Source organism: Saimiri boliviensis, chromosome 3, assembly GCF_048565385.1.
Source record: "Saimiri boliviensis isolate mSaiBol1 chromosome 3, mSaiBol1.pri, whole genome shotgun sequence".
In the NCBI taxonomy this organism is placed as follows: Eukaryota; Metazoa; Chordata; class Mammalia; order Primates; family Cebidae; genus Saimiri; species Saimiri boliviensis.
Genome location: NC_133451.1, coordinates 37,125,068 through 37,141,109, shown reverse-complemented (window position 1 = coordinate 37,141,109; position 16,042 = coordinate 37,125,068). Strand labels below are relative to the sequence as shown.

The 16,042-nt window shown below is 41.7% G+C and overlaps 1 long non-coding RNA gene across 1 annotated transcript in view; it reads left to right on the top strand.

Moving 5' to 3' along the window:
• The window catches only part of LOC141583983 (uncharacterized), a 41,555-nt gene that overhangs the window by 14,009 nt on the left and 11,504 nt on the right, over nucleotides 1–16,042 (top strand). The window contains exon 2 of the long non-coding RNA XR_012516820.1: nucleotides 7,522–7,898. This is a non-coding gene — a long non-coding RNA (uncharacterized LOC141583983). The remainder of the gene's footprint in view (nucleotides 1–7,521; nucleotides 7,899–16,042) is intronic.

Here is a 16,042-nt window from a genome sequence, read left to right as displayed (position 1 = left end):
TGGTTGGCACAACTTCTGGTTTTAAGATGCTGAACTGATTGCCTGCTGCATCTCTCCTTTTCTCATACCAAGGCCATATAATTAGGAGAAAATATATTTTTTAAAAGATATACAATTGCATTGAAAATCACATACAGCCTGACTGGATTAAAAAACATAAAGATATGGCCAAGCACAGTGGCTCATGCCTGTAATACCAGCACTTTGGGAGGCCGAGAGAGTTGGATCACAAGGTCAGGAGTTCCAGACCAGCCTGGCCAACATGGTGAAACGTCATCTCTACCAAAAACACAAAAAATTAGCCAGGCATGGTGGTACATGCCTGTAGTCCCAGCTACTCAGGAGGCTGAGACAAGAGAATCACTTGAATCTGGGAGGCAGCAGTTGCAGTGAGCAGAGATAGCACTATTGTACTCAGGCCTGGGTGACAGAGCGAGACTCTGTCTCAAAAAACAAACAAACAAACAAAAGACAAAATAAAACTGAAAGAACATAAAAGCCCATCAGTTGGTGGTTGGCTAAATAAGCTGTTGAATATTAATACTTTGAAGTACTTTGTAACAGTTACAAAGAATAAAGTTGATCTATAAACTAATAGAGCTACCTCTCTAAAATGCATTGTTGACTGAAGAAGCAACTTGACAACAATATAAAATCACTTACATTAACAGACATTATAATGCTATGGATATTCCTTGGATACAGATATCTATTTATGTAAGTAAATAAAAAATTATAAAAGAACATATAGAAAAGATGTACACTTGTGCTTACCTCTGGGGATGGGAAAAGAGGTGCATGAGGATTGGAGATGCTTAATCAGAAAGGACTTTAACCTTTTCTAAAATGCTTTCATTTTTTAGTAGAAAAAACTCATTTTTTTCCTCATGTTATTAAATTTTTAAAAAATGATTCCATGGTTTCAGAAAGTTTTGACAGCCCTATACTAGTTTTAATGTGTCAAGTTGATGCATTTGGCTGCAAGTAACAGAAAACTTAATCCAAACAATAAGGCTTGAACAGTAAGGGAGTATAGAATCCCATATGATAGGCTGCACAACAGGGTAGAGGATTGAATGATCCTGAAGTTTGCCACGTCAATGAAGACTCAGGTTTTATTTATTTATTTATTTATTTATTCATTTATTGCTTCAGTGGATTCTTAAGAACATTGCTTCAAATTTCCTTGCATCCTTGGAGTTTATGTAATCTTCAGGCTGATAGCAAGATGGTGCTAGCAGTGGTAAGCAAACAACATTCATATTGTGCTTACTCTATGAGTTTATACACATTGTATACATTAACTCATTTTTTCTCCCTTAAAACTCATTTTACAAATGAAAAACATGGAGGCATTGAAAGACTAAGTAATTTGGTGAAGGTACATAATTTGTAAGTGGTAGATTCAAACCCAGGCAATCTGGCATAAGAATATGTGTACTGATTCTCTGGGCTCTACTCAATACCTGCTTTTCCTTGTGGCTTCCCACCCCTCTTTCCTGTCTTTTCTTGTGGCTCTTTCAAAGAAATTAGAAAACTTTTCCAAGAGCTCTCTCAGCAGACAACTCTACAAATATCTTTGGCACGTTTGGTTCAGTCCTAAAGCAAATAGACTATCCTTAGCCCAAACAGATCAGCCCTGGAATTGAGAGTGGGGTCAGCTTCCCCTAGGGACATTGTTGGATGGAGAGACATACATACATGAACCAAATCTGTGTTCTCTCTGGAAGGAAGAAAATAAAAAAGTGAAGGGGAATTAATGCTAAGGAGATAACCTATAGTATCCAGTAAAGGTAATTTCTACAAGTTCTTTGTAGCTCAATGACTTATGCATTTGGATTCCTGTTATGTTGGACACCCAAGTGAAAATTCCCAAGAAGCATTGGATACATGGCTCAAATCTTGAAAAAAATCTGGACTAGAGACACAGATATGGACTGTAGATGTCGATCTGTGTGTCATCAACACATAGATTATAACTGAAGTCGTGGATACTCAGAAAGTTCCCATAGGAGAATGTGTAGAGGTTTGAGAGACGATGATGTACAATAAAAGTTAGTGCTTTTCTCTTGCATGATATTAGATAAAATGTTTTCTTCAGACTTTAACAAAACTGTAACTGAGCTTACTATACATAACTGTTATTCATAATATGGCCACATGTTTGTTTATATAATTTATTCTAAACATCATAAAGACTCTTTTATTTTGTACAAGATGTTAAAGGGTCTAATAATGAAACCTTTGAAAGAACAACTTAAATTTGTCCCTGACAAATAAAAGATGATGCAATCTTGTACTATCGATGGTAAAAGAGTTAAGCCCTAGTATACACAGCCTATCACTTTGCTTTGGATGTGTCTTGTACTTGCAATCTAAGAGATTACTCCTCAGTATGTGTTAGCCCCATATCTCAGTGGTTTGGCTCAGTAATTATCTCTTGTTCACCTTGCAGTCCAACATGGCAGAGGGTCTTCTCCCTTACCTAGCAGCTCCACCAAAGTCTTTTTTTTTTTTTTTTTTTTTTTGAGATGGAGTTTCACTCTTGTTGCCCAAGCTAGAGTGCAACGGAGCGATCTCAGCTCACTGCAATCTGTGCTTCCCTGGTTCAAGTGATTCTCCTGCCTCAGACTCCCGAGTAGCTGGGATCACAGGTGCCCACCACCACACTTGGCTAATATTTTGTATTTTTAGTAGAGACAGGATTTCACCATGTTGGCCCGGCTGGTTTTGAACTTCTGACCTCCGGTGATTCACCTGCCTTGGCCTCCCAAAATGCTGGAATTACAGGCATGAACCACCACACCTGGCCTCCACCATACTCTTAAGCCTTGAAGTCCTCTGCTGGATCCTCAGCATTTAGCTAGCGGATGAGAAGAGAGAGAAAAATCATGGTGGATTGCATGAAAGGCCCCAGGGCAGGCATGGAGGTGGTGAACACGGCTTCTGACCCACATCTCATAACCAGAACTTAGGGACAAGGCTAAAGGTAACTGCAAGGAAGTCTGGAAAATGTAGTCTAGTTGTGTGTCCAGGAGGAAGAGGAAAATGGATTGGTTGGTGCCTGGCTTGTCTCTTACACATGATGGATAGACTGTGTTAAAAGAAAAACCTTGGGCAAATCAAATTTAAAGAGTTTAATTGAGCAAAGTATGATTCATGAATTGGGCAGCCCCCAAACCAGAATAGGTGTGTAGAGATTCCAGTGCTGCCTTGTGGTTGAAGATTGGTGAACAGGAAAAGGACAGGAGTACAGAAAAGGGAAGTGAGGCACAGAAACAGCCAGATTGGTTATAGGTCAGCATTTGCCTTTCTTGAACACAATTTGAACAGTTAGCCACCTTTGATTGGCTGAAACTCGGTGCTTCGTGCTAGAGTTACAATTTGTCTACACATCCGGTTAGGTTACGGTTCACTATGTACAGAGAAATCTTTAGACCAAATTTATAAGGAGACCACTTTAGGTTAAACTTAATTTAACAAGTGAAACGTTTTTATTATGTCAAATTTTAATGTCTTTACTTGGCACCTGTGCGACATCTGGTTCCTGTTTATAAAAGACTTTGCTTATGCTGTATTCTTTCTCACTGATCAAATCTTGGAAATTATTAATTTTTCATATTTCTGTTTATTCAGAATACTCTCATTTTTGCTCTTGTTATTTCTGGTTATTCTATTCTTTTTTTTCTCCAAAATTCTCGGTCTTCTATTTTGCAGGTGTGCATGTCGGTCAGAATGCATTCAATCTCCCCTCCAGTGCCTCCATGAACTTTTTTTCTGTTTCTTAGAGTTCTTACATATGAGTCGGCTATTTTTATGTAAGGTAAAACTTCTAAACTTTGCAGTAAGTGATCAAACATTAAATTATTGGATTCATTAAATAAAATCCCAGAAACACACACAACCCATAGAAACACTTCAGTGTACTACGATAAGGTCAAACCCAGCAACTTGTGTTTAGGGAGTTAGTTACCTGCTTTGACCAGGAGGTGTAGAAGTCATAGCTTAATTTTTAAAAGATTAAGTAAATAAATGCTCAGAAACACATATAATTCTTGACAGTCATTATGTGCTCATCAACTGTCACTGCTGATGTTTAAAAATTAACCAGCATGGTTTTCATGTGATCCTGGCACGATTAGGTCAAAACCACACCCAGCTTGGGGAAACATCCTTGAGCATTTTAGATATTTTGATATTATTTTTTCCATTGTTGTCATTAATGTCAGATCAACAAGGTGCTTAGGGACACATTAGGCCACAGCTGTTGCAATTAATTTCACCCTTATGGCCTCAAGAGACAAGCCCCAGCAGTGGCCAGCTTAGTCCTAGGAGTAACAAGCCCTAACAGGACACATTGGCATGGTGTTCTGCGGATCTCTCCCTGAAGACAATCCGTAGCTTGATCATGTAGGGCTGGGGCCAGCCCTGTCCTAGGGCTGAGGCTGGGCTGGGGATGGCTGAGGGGTGTCAGTCTCTTCAATGCAAGGCTTTTCATTAGCTTGGCTGTACCCCTTGCAATTACTCTGGCTGGGTGACTCGACTTCAAGCAAAGTGAAACAGTCTGGGAACCACAAACAGGATGCCCGACAATTAGCTGCCATTTTACAAGAGTGGGTCTTAGGACCATCAGTTAGCATTTTCTAGGAAGGCAACTACCTGCTCACCATCACCACCAGCAGTGAGTGGTGGCTGAAGCCCTTGCATGGTAGACCAAGTGCTATAATGATTGATTTTGCTGAAAATCGTGACCCTAATCTGCCCGAAATTGGATCAGTGTTCTGCTACTCACATCATGTCACACAAATGGTGTGTCATAGCTTTGCTGCTTTTTTTTAACTTGTTGAAGTGACCTATTTTATGGCTTGCTTTGAGGCCAGAATTAGACTCATAAGTGCTATATGAAAAGAAATCTAAGCAAAATTAATCTGAACTGATCTGATTATCTGCTGAATTTAAATACATTTTTCTTATATTGTTCTTGACTCAGTGGAGTAATTAATTAGTAATTCCATTAGGTGTTTGTGAAAAAACAAGGTTTGGGGGTAATCCCATGCCAAACAAATGCTCAAAATTAAAAAAAAAGAGCTCTTCATTTTATAACCTGACTCTCTGTAAACTTTGTTCTAATGTAGCCAAGGACCTGGGGCAAAGTAGGAAATCAGGGGAAATGGAAAGTGAGATTTTAGCAAACAGGTTCACAATGTGTGCCAAGCTATGAAGGAGGGGCGGTGGGGAGGAGGGCACCGTGAGTGTTGGGAGGTGGGACTTAAACAGATTTCCTTTTTGCTGTTTCTTTCTAGATGGCGTCTGTTGCTCTGCCTCTGGATTGTAAGACATAGTCATTCAGCTCCTATTAAACATGTCACTGCTAACAGTGAGCAAAAATAGAAATTGCTCTCAGTTGAAAAGGCAGGGAGACACGTAGGAAAATTTGGGTTGGTCTAATGGAATCTGGCCCACGCCTAATGTTCTCCATACCAACTTCGCAATTGTCTGTAAGCAAAATGCTGTGAATACGGACATACATCAGGAATGGGCACAGGATCGCAGGTTCTGGCTTTAAAAGTACATGATATTGTACGTGACCCCAGCTTGTAAAAAAAAAAATATGAAAGAAGGAGGAGACACATCAAAGTGTTAGGTGATTATGAGTGGGATATAAAGTAATGGGTTTATTCTTTATATTTTTCTAAGTTTCCATTTTTTCTATAGCAGTACACACACACACACACACACACACACACACACACACACACACAAACTGACTCAAAAGCAATAATGAAAACGTTAGAAAGCTATCTGAGAATGAATAAAGAGAAACTGTCCTTGAGGAATCTTGGCTTTCAGAAGCAAAGAGGTCGGGGAAAGATCTGTTCTTCCCCAACCTGTGAATAAAATCTTCATCCAGTAAAGCAGAACTGTGGTGAAAGGAAACAAAAATATACTTCTGGTTTTCCTCTAGTCAGATTAAGTGCACAGACTCTGGAGCCAGATTGCCTGGAATGAAATCCAGAACTGCCAATTACTAGCTAATTAATCCCTCTGAGCCTCAGTTCCCTCATTGGTAAGATCAGGGGTAAAAATAGCATCAAATTTATAAAGTTATTGTGAAAGTTAAATGACTAATTTGTGTATCCTTAAAATGGTGGCTGGCACATGATAAGTGGTAAATAAATCTTAGGTATTTATTTCAATAATAATCTTATTAATGTTCTCATTACCAAGCAGAGCTTATTGAAACAGTGCCAGAGTCTACTACTGTATAGATGTTGCTAACTCATTAACATTGACTTTTCAAAAATGGGTACAATAATATTTACCTTGCAAGTGTTGTTTATAGAATCAGAGTGAATGCAAGTGCCAAGAACAGTCTCAATGGATTTTAAGAAATGGTTAGTATTGTTTCCAATTTAAGTGAATATGTTTTGAGCCAAAAATTGTCAAGCTCTTACTATGTGATGGGCATCGTGTTCATCTCTTTATGGCCCAGAATGTGGTCTATCTTACTGCATGCTCCATGTAATCGTGAGAAGAATATGTATCTGTTGTTGGACAGAATATTCTATAAATGTTAATTAGATCAAGTTGATTGACAGTGTTGTTCGGGTCAACTCTATCCTTACCGATTTTCTGCTGACTGGATCTGTCAATTACTGACAGAGGGATGTTAAAGTCTCCAACTCTAATAGCAGATTTGTCTCTTATCTTTCAGTTCTATCCATTCTTGCTTTGTGTATTTTGATGCTCTGTATTAGTGTGTTCATCACTTTTTATTCATTTCTTCATGTAATTTCCACAAAATCAATATGAGGCATGAGTTAGTGGAAGATGTGCAAATTTATGTTAGTGAAATAAAGAGTTTGTCCAATGTTATTATAGGTGGTAAATGGCAGAGCCACGTTTTGAACCCAGGTCTGTCATAGACCATTACCATCTAAGCAACCAAATCCATCACTCAATATAATGCCATAAGCCAGAGATTTTAATTGCTGAAAAGTGGAAAATGAAGTGTGTGACATATATATATATATATAAAGTATGGGCTGTATTCATACAATAGTGGTTATTTAAAATATGGAATAAGGAAAAAAAAAAACAACCAGTAAGTTTCACCTGATTTGGGTTGAGTATCAAGGAAGCTGATAAAAGATGCAGCTCTCAATGTGGAACTGAGTGTGTGTGTCCCTGTATGCATTTTTTTCTCCTATCTGGCTCAGATGTCTTCAACTGACTTTGTGTTAATTGGGTCCTTCTTTCACACAGTCTCAGGGGACTGTCTAGGTTCATGGGGGAGACCCATCAGCTCCAGTGGGGCTGGCTGCCTCGGGAAATGGAAGTTCAGCTATGGCAGGTAGAGACATAACCAAGATGTTTTTTTCCCCAAGGATTGGCCTATGGTTGGATTGCTCAGGGAAACTCTTAGTTTTTTCTTTTAGGGACCATGGGGTGGTGCTGGAGAAGGGTCATGAATCAGGATTTGGCTGGGCAGGCTCTGAGTCACTTATCTTCTTTCTACAGATAGCACCCAGCATGCCCAGAGACGAGGAAGCTACATCACCAACATTTCCCACTGTTAGCATCAGGGTGTTAGCTGGTAGTTTTCCCTTCAGCACCAATTAATGTTCACCTGGATGTTTTGATTTGGATACTTTTGAAATCTCTTCTGTCAAAGTACTACTTAGCAGCTTAGGTGCCACAAGAAACTGGCTATATTTATGTCTAAAAAGTTGTACAGTGCCTTTTAAAATGTTCTCGCCAAACCACTCAAGATTGTATCAGCAGTAACTATGTCATCCACATGAATATCCGTGGAGTCTCACCGTGAATAACGTGATTAAGGAGCATAATGTGTGGACACCCAGCCCATCGGGAGCTTCATCAGCCTGACTCTTTAGGTGAGTTCCTGGGAGGGAGCAGCATCAACACCCTTCAAGACGGCCAACTATTTTTGTCTTGCCCAAGTATTTTTTCTGCCAATAGTAGGACCTACTATGGGGGAAAGTGGAAAGATTATTAATTTTTAATTAATAAAATTTCTTTTTTTACAGCAGTTTTAGGTTCACAGTAAAATAGAGCAAAGAGTACAGAGATTTCTCATATACCCTTGTTCCCACACATAAACCACCTCCCCCAATACAGACATCTGATATCACAGTGGTACATTTGTTATACTTGATCAACCCAGATTGGCACATCATCACCCAAAGTTCATAGTTTTCTTTAGGGTCCACTCTTGATGGTGTACATTCTATGGGTTTTGACTAATGTGTAATAGTGTGTACTCATCATTATAGTATCAAACAGAAAGTTCTACTGCCCTAAACGTCCTCTGTGATCTGCTTATTCATCCCTCCCTCCCACCTACAGTTGAAGGATCTTAACATTTTATTTAGAATATATATGTATATATACATATATATATGTGTGTATATATATATATGTATATGTGTATATATATATATATATTTCTTTCTTTCTTTTTTTTTGAGATGGAGTCTTGCTCTGTTGTCCAGGCTGGAGTGCAGTATAGTGGCACGATCTCAGCTCACTGCAGCCAGTACCTCCCAGATTCCAGCAATTCTCCTGCTTCAGCATGCCAGGTAGCTTGGATTACAGGCATGTGCCACCATTCCTGGCTAATTTTTGTATTTTTAGTAAAGATGGGTTTTCACCATGTTGGCCAGGCTGGTCTCGAACTCCTGACTTCAGGTGATCTGCCTGCCTTGGCCTCCCAAAGTGCTGGGATTATAGGCATGAACCACCATGCCCAGACCAGAATATATATATTTCTTTCTTTTTTTTTTTTGAGTTGGAGTTTTACTTTATCACCCAGGCTGAAGTGCAGTGGCACAATCTCAGCTCACTGCCACCTCAGCCTCCTGGGTTCAAGCAATTCTCCTGTCTCAGCCTCCCAAGTAGCTGGGGTTACAGGTGCCTGCCACCACACCTAGCTAATTTTTGTATTTTTAGTGGAGACAGGGTTTTACCATCTTGGCCAGTCTGGTATTGAACTCCTGACCTTGTGATCTACCTGCCTCAGCCTCCCAAAGCGTTGAGATTGCCGGCGTGAGCCACTGTACCAGGCCATGAATATATGTATTTCTTTAATGGGCTGAGGAAATTTCTCCCTAGAGAGAAGATCTCAGGTGTCTTTCTGGCTGCCTCTCCCCGTCTCCTTTCAGCCGATGAGGAGGTGGCGGTGATTGGTGGTGGTAGAGAGAGAAGATGAGAATCTCCCATCATTTTCCATAACTGCTCTGCTCTCTCTGATTGCTCAGCCATCTTGGTCCAGGGAAGGCAAATCTTTATCTCCTGTAAAATCTGACAAAAGAGACTTTACCAAGCAAACAAAGATAAATACTCCAACCTCTCTCCAACTCTCTAGAACGGAAAAAAGAAAAAAAAAAAAAAAAAAAAAAAAAAAAAAGGCCTGATCCTGTTTACAAGCACAGAGAAGTCTGGTCAGGGCCTGCCTCCTCGGGCTCCCTTTATAGAGCTCGCCCCACAGCCCCACCCATCCTCATCCTTTTTTTTCCACAAATTCTGCTAACTTTGAATATAAGATAAAAAACTCAGGCACCTGTTACGACAGATTTACAATAAATACAGCAGCAACAACAAAACATTTAAACCAGCAGTAACAACAGGAGTTCAGAAGAAGTAGGTCACTCCTCACAGGTCCTTCTCTGGGATGGGAAAGCCAAAGTCATCAGCATGTGCCTTTTTTTCAGAGTGACCCGAGTTTTCTGCTCTTGTCATAGTCTATTCAAAGACTATAGCAAAACGTGTAACCTTACGTGTAAAGCTGACATTCAGAAGCACTCACTACATGAGTGCTCTCTGCTGAGCACCTCATTCTAATTTCCTCATGAAGTTTCACAGGATCCCTCTGGGGCCTGGGAAGAGATGCCCATGGTTGGTTTTGCTACTTTATAGTTGAGCAAATAGAGGCATCAAGCAGTTGGGGAACTTCGACAGAGTCGTCAGGGCCGATCCATTGTAGACCTAGGTTTTGAACCAGATCAGTCGGTCTTTTTGAACCGAACCAGTCTGAGTTTGCACTCTTAATGACTACAAGTTGGTGACATGGTCAGTTAAGGTCCTGCTGTCCAGGGAAGGTCACTGAGGTTAAAGTTGAGAACTCAGGACCTGGAAGAGCTGATGGAGATCTTACCTAGCAACTCTGGTTTCTGTTACTTTATTCTTTTGCTGCCCCCTCTCTAACACAGACATCTTAGCAGGACCATCTTAGCTACTAATTCGCGGAGCCCTGTGAGCTAAACATGCCACACTCCTTGTTCAAAAATGATTAAACATTTCCAAACGGGGACGGTGAAGGTGGCCTTGCATCTAGCCCTGATTTAAATTGGTTAGTCTGTTCTTCCAGCATTCTGTCTCTGGAACACTCTAAATAAACCCCATAGGCGAGGTCCCCTGCCCCACAGCAGGAGGGTCCAGGAAATGGGTCTCTAGATATTGCCAAGTTCCTATTGGTCCCAGTTGCCTGTGGTCCAAATCAATGAGGCATGTTCACGTCGTCATTATCACGCAGGCAGCAAAGTGATGCTGCACACATTTTAAATGAAACAGTTAATACCGTTTTTGTTTCAAGTAAATAGTTGGCAATATCTAATTCAATGGACCCTGTAGATAAAATCGTCCAACTTTACGGCTCCCCAAATACAATAGTCCTCCCTTATTTGCAGTTTTGTTTTCTGAAGATGGTGGGGGTGAGGGGGTCACTATATTTGGGGAGGCATCAAGTTGGCCATTTACCTGCAATCAACCACGATCCAAAAATATTCAACAGAAAATTCCAGAAATAAACAGTTCTGAAGTTTTAAATTGCACACTGCTCTGAGTAGCACGTTGAAATCTCTCGCCATCCTTCTCCCTCCTGCCTGGGAAGTGAGTCATAGCTTTGCCCAGTGTATCCATGCTGTCTATGCTACCCACCCGTTAGTCAATCAGCAGCCATCTCAGTTATCAGATCAACTACCTGGTGTCAGAGGGCCTGTGTTCAAGTAACCCTTATTTAACTTAACGATGGCCCCAAAGCACAAGAGTAGTGATGCTGACATGTTGTAATTGTTCTATTTTATTATCAGCCATTGTTCATCTCTTACTGTGCCTAATTTATAAATTGAACTTTATGTATGTATAGGAAAAAACAGTATATATAGGGTTTAGTATTTATTACCTGTGGTTTCAGGCAACCACTGGAAATCATGGAACATATCCCCCGAAGATAAGGGAAAATAGCTTATAGCTAAAAGAATAACATACACATCCATCTATTATATTTAGTTTATGCAAAATCTCTTTGGGTACATAAAGAAAGAGTGGTTTGGGGGGCAGTGGTTCAGGCTCTGAGTTCTTCCGTAGGGCTGAGAGGGTGGTTTAAGGCACCCGGAGGCATTTTCACAGGCAAAGCCTTAGGCAAGCACCAGCTTCGCTCCAAGGAAGGTGTCTTCTGCCAAGACAAGACCCGGGAAGGGTGTGGGCCCTACCCAGTAGGCGATGCTTCAGGGCAGACTTCAGGCCTAGCAGGCAGCTGGGTCAGAGTCTCCCTGTGCAAGGCAAACTGGTCAGGGGAGATTGCAGAAGGCCTGCAGAGACGTGCTTGAAAGCAGACAATCCACACTGCCAAGGTGGAGACCCCTAAGGGTCTCAGGAGACCAGGGCAGGACCTGGGTGGAGTCAGATCCACAGATGAAGATCTGTAGGCCCTACAGCTAATAATAATATTTAACACGGATGGAGCAGCAGTATGTGCCAGGTACAGTTCTCTAAGCATTTGATGTGCATGAATTAATTCATTGGTTCTCAAACTTGAGTATGCATCAGAATCAAGGCTTGTTAAAACACAGATGGCTGGGCCACCTTCAGAGTTTCCAATTCAATAGCTCGTGTGCTCTCTCTCTCTCTTCTTTTCTTTCTAAAGCCGTCTATCCCCTCATGTCTTGTTTGGGTCACTCCCTTGCCAGGACACCTTCCCTGCCCATGCTAGCTCTCAGCTATTTCTCCTCCGAACTCTTCTACCTGAAGTGTGTGGATTGAGGGCATGACTAGATCTAGGTTTGAATCCTGGCTCTACCACTTACTGGTTCTATGACCTCGAACAAGTGATTTTATTGTTCTGTGCCTCCATTTTTCTTATATGAAAAATGGGACTGAGACTACCTACTTCATAGAATTTTTATAATGATTAAATGAGTATATTAACAGTATAAGAAATGTTTTATATGTATATATACCATTTATATATGTATAATGTATACTGCATATAATTTGTAGAACAGTGTAAGAAGTTAAATTTTACTTCTCATTTAGTTGTGATGTTATTTCCTTATCCTTTGTGAAAATTAGAGCTGTAGCAGTTAATATGTATTGAAGTGTCTTTACTATTTTTTTATTTTTTGAGACAAGTTTCACTCTGGCCCAGGCTGGAGTGCAGTGGCACGATCTCAGCTCACTGCAACCTCTGCTTCCTGGGGTTCAAGCGATTCTCCTGCCTCAGCCTCCCAAGTAGCTGGGATTACAGGCACCCGCCACCACACACAGCTAATTTTTGTGTTTTAATAGAGATGGGGTTTCCCCATGTTGGTCAGGCTGGTCTCAATCTCCTGACCTCAGGTGATCCAATCACCTTGGCCTCCCAAAGTGCTGGGATTACAGGTGTGAGCCACCATGCTTGGCCACATCTTTACTGTTAAATCCTATAGTGATGGGATCTGAGAAGAGAATCCAGGATAGGAAATGAGGGAGAGGATGCTGGAGAAGGGGACAGAGCTACTAACCCAGGCAGGAAGGTGTTGGCCATTCATTGGGTGAAGGAATGCCAGTCATGTCTGCTCTTCCAATGAGCAGCTCATTAGAGGCTTCTTTCAGAAAAGACAGAGGAAGTAAAAGGAGCAGATCCTGGAGAAGAGACTTTAAAAATGAAGAGATGGAAAGTCCTCTGGCAGACAGAGAGGATGATGTAGTGCAGTCAGGTTCTGGAACACAGAGGACAGTCAAAACAAGCCTGTGCTGCCATGTGAATGACCAAACCAAGATTCCAGCTTAGAATACTATGGGAAAAAGCTGCCTCCCTCTGAAGAGTAGAAATTAGATTAATAACCACTTCAGGCCAGGACATTTGTTCTGGCAAATCCAACAGGGCTAGAGAAAAGTATGGACTTGTCATGGACAAGGTCAATGCCTAGAGTTAATTTAGCATCATAGAGTCCACAAGGTGTGGTGGGTCACGGAGGCTGCCACGTGGTCACTAAACACTGGCCTGAAACTCAATAGGGAAGACTTCTTGAGGTCAAGATAGGACAGTGTTTTTTCACTCCAAGGAGCAAATATCATGACAAGAAGGGTGTTACAAGCAGGACCAGCTACATAATTCGTAGGATCCAATGCAAAATAAAAATGCAAGACCTCTTGTTCAAAGAGCGTGACAAAAGATGGGTTAAAGATATTAAAATATAAGACATTTTTCTTCCAAGTTCTCTCTGTCAATCTGTCATAATGTTTTTGTTTGTTTGTTTGTTTGTGTTTTGTTGATGTGTTACACACAGGGACACTTTTATTAGGGCAGTTACTGACTGTCAGTTACCTGTCCCCTCACTTGGAACACATACACACTTGGCCCACCCGTTCCCAGGTTCTTCCTCCCAGCCACAACCAGGCCAACACATCATCCCTGGCCAGGAACAGGCAGGTAGAGGCAGACATCTCCCCTTCCCACAGATCTACCCCCCGCCCCCACGGTGGACAGGCTGGAGTGCAGTGGTGCTATCTCAGCTCACTGCAACCTCCGCCCGCACTTTCCACCTACCCTCCACCCCCGGATTAAGCGATTCTCCTGTCTCAGCCTCCCAAGTAGCAGGGACTACAGGCATGTGCCACAAAACTTGGGTAAGAGACGGGCTTTCACCATGTTGGCCAAGATTGTCTCAAACTCTTGTCCTTGTGATTTGCCTGTCTCGGCCTCCCAAAGTTCTGGGATAACAGGCGTAAGCCATCAATAAAACTTTTAAGAATTTTAACATAGTGACTGTAGAGCATTAAAACCCAAGCCCCAGGCCCTTCTGAGCATGGGGCTGTGTGCAATGGCACTGGTCAAATGCCCATGAAGCTGGCCCTGATGGCAAATGAGAGGACTTAGCTCAGGGCCAGAGAAGAGAGTTTAAAGTGAGCAGGGGACCAGGAAGTAGTTCTGAGACAGACTTGGGCTCTCACCGGATAGGAAATTCTTATCAAGCCACATCTACTTTGGAGAAAAAAAAAAACAACTTCAGCATCCATCCCAGATAGGCAAGGTAAAGGGACAAAACGTGAGCGTTTATCTTGTAAGCTGTGATATCAATCTCAGTTCAGGTAAGTATGGCTTAGCAACATATACGCAGTGAGCTCGTCAACAGTCTCTTGGGAAACCGTTTTTTTAATTCTTTCCTTTCTTAGTTTTGTTGGTAAAAATTTCTTCAGAGGATTGCCAATCTTGATTTGGCTGGACAAAAAGGACAAGGATGTCTTCCACATTCAGCTGGGTAGCCAGGGCCTCAGTGTCTCTCTGGAGGCCCCATGCAGGGGAAAATGGAGACTGAATCATCCCTAGCACTGGGAGATTAGAGTGGCTGGATGGGTAGTGTGGGAACTCAAGATGCTGTGAGTGCTGCTCTGTGTGGCCTGGACAGCTTGCTCCCACTGGCACATAATTATACACAAGGGGCAGCAATCACGGAAGAAGAATGGCTTTCAGCATTCCCAGATACACACGGGTGAGCATTTTTCTTCCCAGAAATCATCTTGAGGCCTGGGCACGCACTCCAATATCCTGAAGGTTAGTCTGGGAGAGGAGAAAGCGTATGCACTTTCAAGGGAGTCAGCCCTAGGGTAGATTTGTGGCTTTGATATGTTTATGATTCCTCCTTCCTTCCCTCCCTTCCTTCCTCTTTTTTGCTCCCTCCCTTTCTCCTTCTTTCCTCCTTCCCCCAAGCCCCATCAATTCATTCACCAAATAGTTACTTCACGCTAGTCTGTGCTAAATGCTGTGCTACAGTGGTGAACAAAGCAGGCACACAATCCCTTCTCTGATGGAACCTACTGTGGGAAAGGCATTGAACAGAGGATGTGTATAATGACAGGCAACTAATGGGCGCTATCAAAAGATGTTGTGAGGGAATTCAGCTAGGTGAAGGCATCATGGACAGGGTCCTCATCGCTTCATTGACCTCTACCCTCAATTGTGAGAATTAGAAATAATGTAACATGTCTACCACCGTGCCTAGTTCCTGATGACGTGTGAGTATTCAATATAGCTTTGGGATTCTTACCGGGAACTGTCACCAGAGTCCATTTCAGGCTGCATTGATGGTCATTTCTTTATTATCCTCCATTGTTGCTGTTTGGACCAATTACCTTTGCACTTTGCTGCCCTCCTAAGATTGGGATTCCCTGGAGGGCAGTAACAGGTAGTTACCTTCTTTGAGTCTCCAGAGTGCCTGTAACAGTGCCCAGCACACAGTAGCTGCTCAGTAAATATTACTGAATTAAAATGAATTAAATCATAAAAATGAGACAGAATCCTAGTGACAGGGAGCCTAAAGGAGAACGTTTTATAAGGGAAACGCTGGAACTGATTCTGCCATTCTGACATTTTCTTTATAACCTCATGGGAGAATGAAAGCTAACACATACCACATTCCTTGTCTCATCTTTTCCGCTGCTACTAGGGACAGAGAAATTATAAAAGAAAGAATATTTAGTTGGGGTTTTTCTCCAAGGGATTCTTCTTAATTATGTGAAGAGGCATTAATTAAAAATCTAATTAATCAGATTTTCTGAGAAAAAGAAGCTACAGGAGCTCTGAGCTGCATGCAAAAATATATCTAAATAGATGGTGACTCTCTGAGCACAAAATCCTTCTGGTGGGCCAGTTGGGATTGCCTCTTACAGGCTCATATACAGAGATGGATTTGCTGTGGAGTGAGTGAATGAAGCTGGAGCTTTGGGCCCCTTACTTATATAGGCCTTTCCAAGGCTGTGG